Source organism: Miniopterus schreibersii (genome assembly GCF_964146895.1).
Source record: "Miniopterus schreibersii genome assembly, chromosome: X".
NCBI lineage: Eukaryota > Metazoa > Chordata > Mammalia > Chiroptera > Miniopteridae > Miniopterus > Miniopterus schreibersii.
Genome location: NC_138104.1, coordinates 16,363,395 through 16,372,763, shown reverse-complemented (window position 1 = coordinate 16,372,763; position 9,369 = coordinate 16,363,395). Strand labels below are relative to the sequence as shown.

At 45.9% G+C, this 9,369-nt stretch overlaps 1 long non-coding RNA gene across 1 annotated transcript; it reads right to left on the bottom strand.

The window, feature by feature from the left end:
- Positions 1 to 1,291: 1,291 nt before the first annotated feature.
- On the bottom strand, positions 1,292 to 2,497 carry LOC308551781. Its single transcript, XR_013998069.1, has 3 exons — positions 2,438 to 2,497; positions 1,629 to 1,807; positions 1,292 to 1,474 (listed from the first exon to the last, which is right to left on the bottom strand). It is a non-coding gene; the product is annotated as an uncharacterized lncRNA (long non-coding RNA).
- Positions 2,498 to 9,369: the final 6,872 nt, after the last annotated feature.

Below are 9,369 nucleotides of genomic sequence, written 5' to 3'. Positions count from 1 at the left end.
GAAATTGGCAGTTGGTCGAGTTGGACTCCACAGTGTTTAACACTACAGGCTAGAATGATAAGGCAGTCTCCCGGGCTTTCAGCAACTCTCACTTCGCAGTAGACAAGCCACAAACTCCATGGGTCCCATGACTAGGCCTTCCTTACTGGAGCACCTTTTTAACTCTGAAAAGGTTTCAGAGGACTAATGACCTCTTTGACATCCTGGAAGAAAACCTTCTATCTAAAAAGCCAATATGTTCCTTCCTATTAAGAATATACTTCATGCAGAAGATAGGATTTTCAAATAGGGAGCCTTTACCCTCAATATGACTAAAAACAGGGCCCCCTATTTATCATGCCCAAATTCCTCCCACACAGAAGGTGACACTATCCCTAGTGAGGGGGGGGCAGAAGCCAGCTTAACTGCTAATAGTCAGCTATCAAGATACAGACCTTTCTTTATCCTGTTACCAAGAAATGGTGCAACTCAAGCTACACTTGCATCCAAGACGTGACACAAGCCATTAGAATATTAAAATTGGGAGTAATAGGCCTGTTGAAGCAATTAACACATAACTGGTGCACACCAGAGGTGAGCTGAAGGAGGTGGTGGTATTAACTTCCCTGAGGTATTTTAGCAATAAGTAAAGAACTTCTGATTCAGTTGTAAGCCTGAATGGCATATAATGTTGCATGTTGTGATTCTTTCTATGATGACACTAACTGTTCAATATACTAACTCAACCCCTTTTTCCCCTCTGGTTGTAGAATTGGTTCAAGAATAAGAGGGCTAAGGATTGGAGAAATGTGAGATATCGATGCTGAGGAATGTACCACCTGCTACGCAGAACCACCTCTACTTTACAGTGTTGGAGCGGTCCTAGAATGTGATCCTTGTTCAGAATCCTGAGTGGAGACCATTTCTTCTTGTGCAACTCACCCCTATGCCACCCATGCCACCCTCACCCCCTCTGCACTTGTGTTTTCAATAAAGAGGTACATTCTCAATATATTTGTCTCTGTGTCACATGTGGGACAAGTAGGGTATATATGGAAATTGTGAAGGAAGTGCCATTTTAAATGAATGACAAGGAGGCCTCCTTTCATGAGATGATCCAAATCACTGTCAGTAGGCCCTGCACATCACTGAAATTTCCCAGGTGCCCATGGTGAGTGTGCACTGACCCATACCTTCTCTACTCCCACCTTCATCCCATCCTCATCCCCACCCTGCCTCTTTAGACAATAAATATGTGCCAGATTGGGCAGGGTATGTCATCACTGAGGGAACAGTGTGTTTCTTGAGAAGGAGAGCTCTTTTCATGCTGACAAGTTCAGGCTGAATACTTGACTCAAATGGAATCATCCAAGAAGGCTACTCACGGGGCTTTATGGAAGGTGACCATCAAACCCTCATCCCACGTGCTGCAAATCCCGGTCACCATCTTCCCTCTGTGGGAGGAGATTGGGGAATATTCTGGCCAAGGGTTCTGCTGCTTACAAAGAACACAGAAAAGATTCCATCAAGGCCACAAAGAGTCTCTTCCCCCTTTCCTCCCCTCTCCCCCCACCAGCCTAGGAAAGCCTATTATCACTCCTTATGCAGCTCAGAAGCCACCTATCACGCCTTCAAATGTATCTTGTCACCTTCCACATCCTTGAGAGAACCCCAGATCCTGCTGCTGAACACCAGAAGGGAACTTTGGGTATAATGCTGCTCAAACCAGCATAAGGAGATGGTCTCCTGAGCAGTGTTGCAGAAGAATCACTCATTGGAAGGAATCAGTTGTACTTTCCTTGGCTCCTGCTGGCCTCTTTGTGTGAAACTGTTAAGTAGGGGGCAAATGAGGTTAGGAGAATGAACAGGCCAGGCCCACTTTTTAAAAAGCATTATGTTCTTCTCAGCTGAACCTTTGTTTTGGAATAATTGTTCACAATGTGATGCTCCTTTAATGGAGCTTTATGTTAAGTGTGACCAATTGTGAGCCCTAACCTGTTTTGCTCAGTGGTTAAAGTGTCCGCCCTAGGACCAAAGGGTCTTGGGTTCTATTCTGGTCAAGGGCAGGTACCTGAGTTGCAGGCTCGATCCCTGGCCCTGGTCAGGGCATGTGCGGGAGGCAACCAATTGATGTGTCTCTCTCACACTGATGTTCTCTCTCTTTCTCTCTCTCTCTCCTGCTCTCTCTGAAAAACAATGGAAAAAATATCCTCATGTCAGGATAAAAAAAAACACAACTGACTAATTGTGGACACCACAGTCATCCTATGGAGTGATTGCAATGACTGAAGGGAAGGTGCCATGCTGACATCAGAATTTCCTTTCTGATGGGAGTTAACCAAAGATCAGTTTCTCTGTGCTTCTGCATTCCTAGTGTGAAGGGAGGCTCCATTTTCATGGGAAAGCATACAGTCTTTGCCATGGTGTCTACTAATTTTTATTCCTTTCTTCTTCTGACCTTTCTCACTTGTGGGTGTCCATTTTCTCCAACGTGGTGTGTGTGATTTCGGGCTTCTGTAAAGAGAAAGATGTCATTACTACCCAGAGACCCCAGGCCTTGTTGAGGGTGGGGGAAATAGGAGAATGTCCCACATGTGCTCATTCCAATTCTCACCAGATGATTTTGAAGTCAACATTTCTCTCATTTCCTAGTGTTGACCAACTTTCCTTATCTTTTAAGCATGAGGCTTTTCAATGCTTTAAGTACCCACTGAACTTCAGGGCCTGTTAAATAATCTCTAGGACACAGTCAGGCCCAGTCCTGATTTCTTCTCTGATCTGGCCACAGCTCAAAGAACCACATTCGGCCTTCCCACCTAAGACTGAAAGCGAGGGAATACTCAGCACACATCCCTCCTGACCCTCACACCCAGTCTGACACACACACAAAGAGCATTCTTTGTTCATGCCCAGGCTGCCTGAAAGGAAAGGAAGAGTGAATCTATTTCCTGTGACTGGATGGTGTCTTTGTCATAGACACTACTCTTTAAACATGTCTGGCCCGGCTGGGCATGGCTCAGCTGTTGAGCATTGACCTAGAGTCCACAAGATCGTGGTTCAATTCCCGGTCAGGGCATGTGCCCAGGTTGCGTGCTTGATCCCCAGTCGGGGGCATGCAGCAGGCAGCCGATCGATGCCAACTCTCATCATTGATGTTTCTATCTATCTCTCTTTCTCTCTCTCTCTCCCTCTCTCTTCCTCTCTCTGAAATCAGTAAAGATATATTTAAAAAAGAAAAAAAATGTCTACTTCTTTCAGGTGCTAGATGGATTAAAGGCCAAGTGGTGGCATGAGACATAATATGCAAAACATTGCTATATATAATAATTTACCCTTAGCCTAGGTTTGCAGAGAGAGATGACTTCTAAAGTTATTCCCCCAAATTAACTAATACCCCCAAAAGAATTTCTCTCAATGTGTACTTCACATACTGGGAAAGTGCAGATCAGAAGTTCACTGTGGTAATATGAGGAAATAACTTGGATTTATAAAACATCTTTAGAAACTGGCCACAGACAAATCCATTGACCTTAGCCAGGTTGACTTTGTAAATGTTAATTGTGGCTGGAAAGTTGTAAGCACGATCTCACAGGGTTGAAGAACATCCAGCGCTCAGGCCTTTTATTGCTGGCACAATCATTTGGTCTGGCCCTGCCAAGGAACTGAAGGCAGGGCTCAAAATTCAATAAATCTAGGAGCTTTTTTCATAGCTAATTTTTAAGTTGATAATTTAGTTTGGCCCAAGAATGATGTTATGAATATCCAAATGGCCCTTGGCAGAATAAAGGTTCCCTACCCCTGTAAGGAGTTCAGTAGGTTTGGCAGGTATAGTTGTCTAATAGCTCTGGATGTGGTCTTGCTTTCCAAGGTTTTCCACAATAAAGAACACAAGCCAGTGACCTTTCCAAATATTTAAGTGGAAGATCAAATTAAGTAGGAGGAATGTATGAGCTATTTAGGAGGAAAGTTTTTTAAAAATGACATTTATGTAAGCTGGATCTTAATTCAGACAAATATAATGTAATCAGAACCTTGGATATCTGACTTGGAAGTACCTGTCAATCAAAATTCCAAGCAACTATTTTATCTACAAGCACTTAGAACAACGGGAAGGGGAAAGGAAGGGACCATAAACAATTCTTTATTGGGTGATACAAGAGTGTGTTCCCTCCAAATAGATGTGAAAGCAACATTTGAAATAAAGTGAAGAGCTACTATGAATGTGTACAAAACTGGGTAGTGAAGTCCTCAGTTTTTTCAAACAGGAACAGGAATCCATTTCCTGAATTGTGGGCACACATACAGAACTACTGTTTATGATGCAGTCATTCCATGCTGCTGGGACCCCTCTAGGAAATGCTGCAATACTGCAAATGAGATCATGGAGATAACACAGAGCCCTTCACTGGATGCTTGATCGATAAGTTCATCTTTGTCTCATTTGACTTCCCATAGCCCAGGGAATGGACTGAGCTTCTCCAAACCTTGAGTGGACACCTCTGGGGTCAGTTGCTGTGATCACATAACCTTCATCCTAAGAATGTTGTGTGCCATAACTTTTATTTTTCATTGAAGACTTCCCCTACGCCCCCTCATCCCATTAAGCCAGGGCAGAAGGTGTTCCAATGAGAAGGAATCCTTGCCTCAGCCACCTGCTCTTGGGAGACTCATACTTCTTTTCTTTTGTGGAACTTTCACACAAGATCATCATTTGGCAAGTGAAACAAATATTGAGGGGCCTGGCAGTAAAAGGGTGAAAATGATGGAGAATCAGTGTCATCATTTTTGCTGCTCTTCCAAGCAAAGGAATTCCTTTTCTCCTGGAGGATGCTCGGGTTAAAAGAAGAAACCACAATAGTCTGTCTGCCTTTAGGGGACTTTTGTGGGTATCCAGTCCTTTCCCTTCACATTACAGATAAGGGAGCACAAGCCCAGGACAGCAGGCTGGCCTGCAAGAGAGATCATGCAGACTTCCTTCCAGAAACGGCCAGACTCTGCGTGGCCATGCCCTCCCCTGTCCCAGAGCTGCCTGTATATGTGCAGTGCACACCCAGGTTCAGCTCTTCAACACACCCTCTCCATCCCGCACAGAACCCTTTCTTTGAAAGGGCTGGGAACTCAAGTTTTCTCACCCAGCCTCAGCACTAAGCCACTGCCCCCACCCCCAGGCATTCAGTATCCTGGTGTTCACTCTTGCACAGCAAACATCAGAGCCTTGGGAGAGTGATTCAGGTTGTATTCTTCCCACAAAGGCTGAGTGCAATTCCAGTGCAACAGGCATCCTTTTCTCCCATCTCCTTGCAAAGCTCAGCCTGCCACCTGGCAGCACAGCTCAGGAACAGCAGCCTGCTCTGCACATGTGATGAAAGAACTTTTTAGGAAAGCAGGCTGATGGCCTGGAAACCTTCATTATGCCAATAGGAATGCAGAAGACTTTCTGGAAGTACTTTCTTTTGTGTTTCACAAACAAGGGGACACTAGTGATTTAAAAGGAGGTATTCAGGCACGGGGATCCTATTACTACACCTGGCTTCCTCCAAAGCTCAGCCCCTAGACAAAACTAAAGCCTGTGTGAGAACCACAGAGTTGGGACATGATTTTCAATTTCAGGCCCAAGAATCTTGGTTTGTGGTGGGGTTGGGGTAGAGGCAAGGTAGAGACCAAGGAAGGGTCTCTGTGCCATTCCCTTTGAGCATTGTAGAAAAAGGAGTGAAGCAAAGGATATTTTGAAATCGGAAGTGGAAAGGAAGCTGTGGAGACCTACGGGGAGAGAGAAATCCATGCTGATGGCTGTGCACAGAGCTTTTGGGGGTAGGAGTGGCTGGTGTAGGGATCTGAGTGGTAAGCTGGATTAGGAAGTAGCCAGTGGGAGGGGGGCTTTATAAAACAAGATACAGAGAAGGGAAAACCTCAGGTTCATATTCAAATAAGTCCTTCACATCTTCCACAGATCCCATCACAAGGTCAAGCACCAGAGCTGTCTTTTTATCTCTGGGCCAACCTCCTGTTAACTCAGATGCTCACTTTAAGGATTTTCACAGGGATTGAAATACTCACAGGTTAGGAGCAAAGGTGAAGATAGAGAGTGGGGTTCAAAGAGAGATTATTGTCCTTGCTAGTTTGGCTCAGTGTTAGAGTGTCGGCTTGGGCACTGAAGAGTCCCGGTTTCGATTCTGGCCAAGGGCAAGTACCTGGGTTGCAGGCCTGATCCTCCCTCCCAGAGTCGGGGTGCGTGCGGGAGGCAACCAATCGATGTGTCTCTCTCACATTGATGTTTCTCTCTCTCTCTCCCTTCCACTCTCTCTCAAATGCAATGGGAAAAAATATTCTAGGGTGAGGATTAAAAAAAAAATCAAGATTGTTTCTGGGCCTGTCCCCAGTCCCAACACCCCAAGTAATACCCATGTTCTATTTCATTGTTCTAACCAGAGGAAATTTGCAAGGATGTCACAGGAATTCCATAGACCTACCCAGTCTTGCCAAAGCCTCAACACCAACAAGTATTCAGACAGAAATAATGCAAGGTGCTAAGTGAGTTCATGCACATTCTGTTTCATTAAGGATTCACTTAAGCCTCATGCAATATTTTGGGATAAAATCAAACAGGTTAAACTATTGAATACTGATGAGGGATGTTCTGCATTTTCTAAAATCAAACAGGTTAAACTATTGAATACCGATGAGGGATGTTTTGCATTTTCTTCTGCCTTCACCTTTTAAGTGGATTCCCTTTCCTCTGCATTGTGTCCTTTCTATTAAATTCACTCATGCATCCATTCACTCTGTCTTAGAATTTAAGGCCATAGGTAACACGGAAGATACATGCACTGCAATAAGAGAAAACAGTTAACTGTGGAGTAGGCTGTCGTTTTCCCAAGAGAAAGTGCCCTTTTCCCTGGGGGAACAGTAAGCAGTCTGTAAACACAGTCGTATCAGACTCTGGAAGTCTTGTACTTTAAAAAGCAAGACAAGATATAGCATTGATATGGTCAGAATTGCGGCCAGTTTGAATCCAAAGTTTTCAAACTGCCCAACTTTGGGTTTTCACTGTATTGGTATGGTTCATTATGTTAAATGTATTTTTATATGAAGGTCCTTGTGGAGTGTTTTGTGCCATTTCACAGACCTGCTTTCAGAAGAAGTACAGTTATTTCCTATTTTAAAGAAAAATTAAAGACAAAAGAGGGCATGAGTGCCTCAAATGCCAAAGTTCCACATGTAAAATGTCTACTTACCCTAAAGAAATAGTAAATGAGTGACACATTTGGCTTAGAATATCATTTGTACCCTAAATGCTGCAAAAAAAAAAAAAAAAAAAAAAGGAAAAAAAAAAAAAAGAATGCCAGTGAACTGGCAATGCAAGGGCAGAGGCTGTATCTACTCAGCTTTGTAATCCACTCCCCCGCAACCTTTTCTACCTTTTCACACATAGATATGAATTGATAGTTGTTCTTTTCTCTTTTTCTTTTTTTGGGACCTGTAACAACAGGAGCCATTGGCTGTGCTTTGGGATCTGGTTTGTTGGCCCAGTTTTCCTCATTCTCAGTCCCTCTCACACTCTGAGGAGGAGCATCAACACACTCAGCATTAGTCTCTAGCACACTTGGCCAACATCCTAAGGCCTGGTGGGCAGCAGAATATTTTACTTCTCCATCCAAGCCACCAGCGACGAGCTAGACTTGGCATTATTATCTGCCCCCGCTCTCTTTCTTACACACACACACACGCACACACACTATGGATCTGTCAAACACCATCTTCTAGCTGATTTCCTAGCCATCCTCCACAAACGAAGCAGGGTTGCCCATCCCTTACGTACAGTCTGTGATGTTCCTAAACCCCATACAAAATGGTTTCTCTAATAAAATGATAGTGAGGACAGTGATGTTGGTGTTGGTAACAAAAGGGTAAATATGTTTGATACCAACCATAGGGCCATTATTAGAAGCAATTTTCCAGATCCGGGATATTAACACCTCATGGAGCATCTACAAAGCACATCCTGAAGGGAGAACCATAGAGCCCTCAGTCTAGCCTGAATCTCCTTTTCTTGAGAATAAATATAATTTTATTTTTTACCTCAGCAAGCAATCATGACAATAATACTAGAAAAAGTCAGGAAAGGGGTAAGGAGGAGGCAGCAGGGGGAACAGGTAGAAATTCACCTGGCTTCACAGCCAGAGCCCAGCACAGGGAACCCTGAACTTGCGAGGAGGACCTGCAACCAGAGACTTTGGAGTGGTGCCAGGAAGAGGACGCACACTCCACTATGGCGTCCACAGTCCCTGCAGTGCAAGCGGTCTTGGATGCACAAAGCGCTGGGCTGGGCTCTACACTTGCAGTCTGGCACCGATTCGGGACTAAAACGCTGGAGTCCTTGAACTTTCTCAAGGGGTGCACTGGGCTTCCTGCAGAGTGCATCTGACCCAGAATACCGTGCACACCCAGCCCCAAGATCCACTCCTGGCGCCCCGGGAAGCACAGCGCGCTCTGCCTTCAGAGCCCTTGCAGAACCCAGAGCAGTAAGCCCCGCAGTTCATCGTTTCATCTTAATTACTAGCCCGTGGCCTGCAGCGGCCAAATGTTGGATCAGGAGACGTTCTCCAGTCTTTTCCACAAGGGCTCCTGTGGTTCCGTGAAGACTCACAGCCCACGCTGTCCCTCCCTAGGCGCCCCTCACCCCAAATCAGCTTGCTTAATTCAGCACAGCGCCTTCCTCAGGGCAGACACTCTGCTAGAGTCGGGAGAAGTAAGTGGGGCTGGAGATTAGAACCCCATTCCACACCCATGCCCACGACCAGCACCTTCTTTCCCATAGTGCCTCCATGTTTTGGCCACACCCTGGCTGCTTTCCCGCCTAAGCAAGTCCCACCCACCTGGACTGACCTTGGCCGCCAGGGGGGGTGGGGAAGAAAGCCAATAGGAATCCTCTAAATCTGAGCCCGTAGGTTTGAACTGGCCACACAGCGGTTATAACCGGTACCAGGCGCCAAAAAGAGAACCAGCTTCAGCCTCGGCGGGCAGCTGGGTTCCCGACCAGCGCGGTTCCAGAAGCTGCTCGACCTTGGCTGCATTCCAGCCATGGAGCCTCCGACCTGGGTCAACAAGTTCTATGACCTGGGCTTGGGCAGCCAAGGCGAAATTTTTGAGCAAGACGCAATGAGATCTGAATCTGTGCGGGGTGTGGGGCCAGGAGAAGAAGAAGAAGGCCACGTTCAGGAAGGAGATCCGGGCCTCATGGGTGACATCCACCACGAAGGCGACCAGGAAGGCGACAACGACCAGGAAGGAGACGTCGGCCAGGAAGGTGAGAACGACCGCGAAGGCCACGGGAACCAAGAGGGCGGAGGCGGCGACCAGGAGCCGGGGCAGCAGCTGGCTGAGATGGCC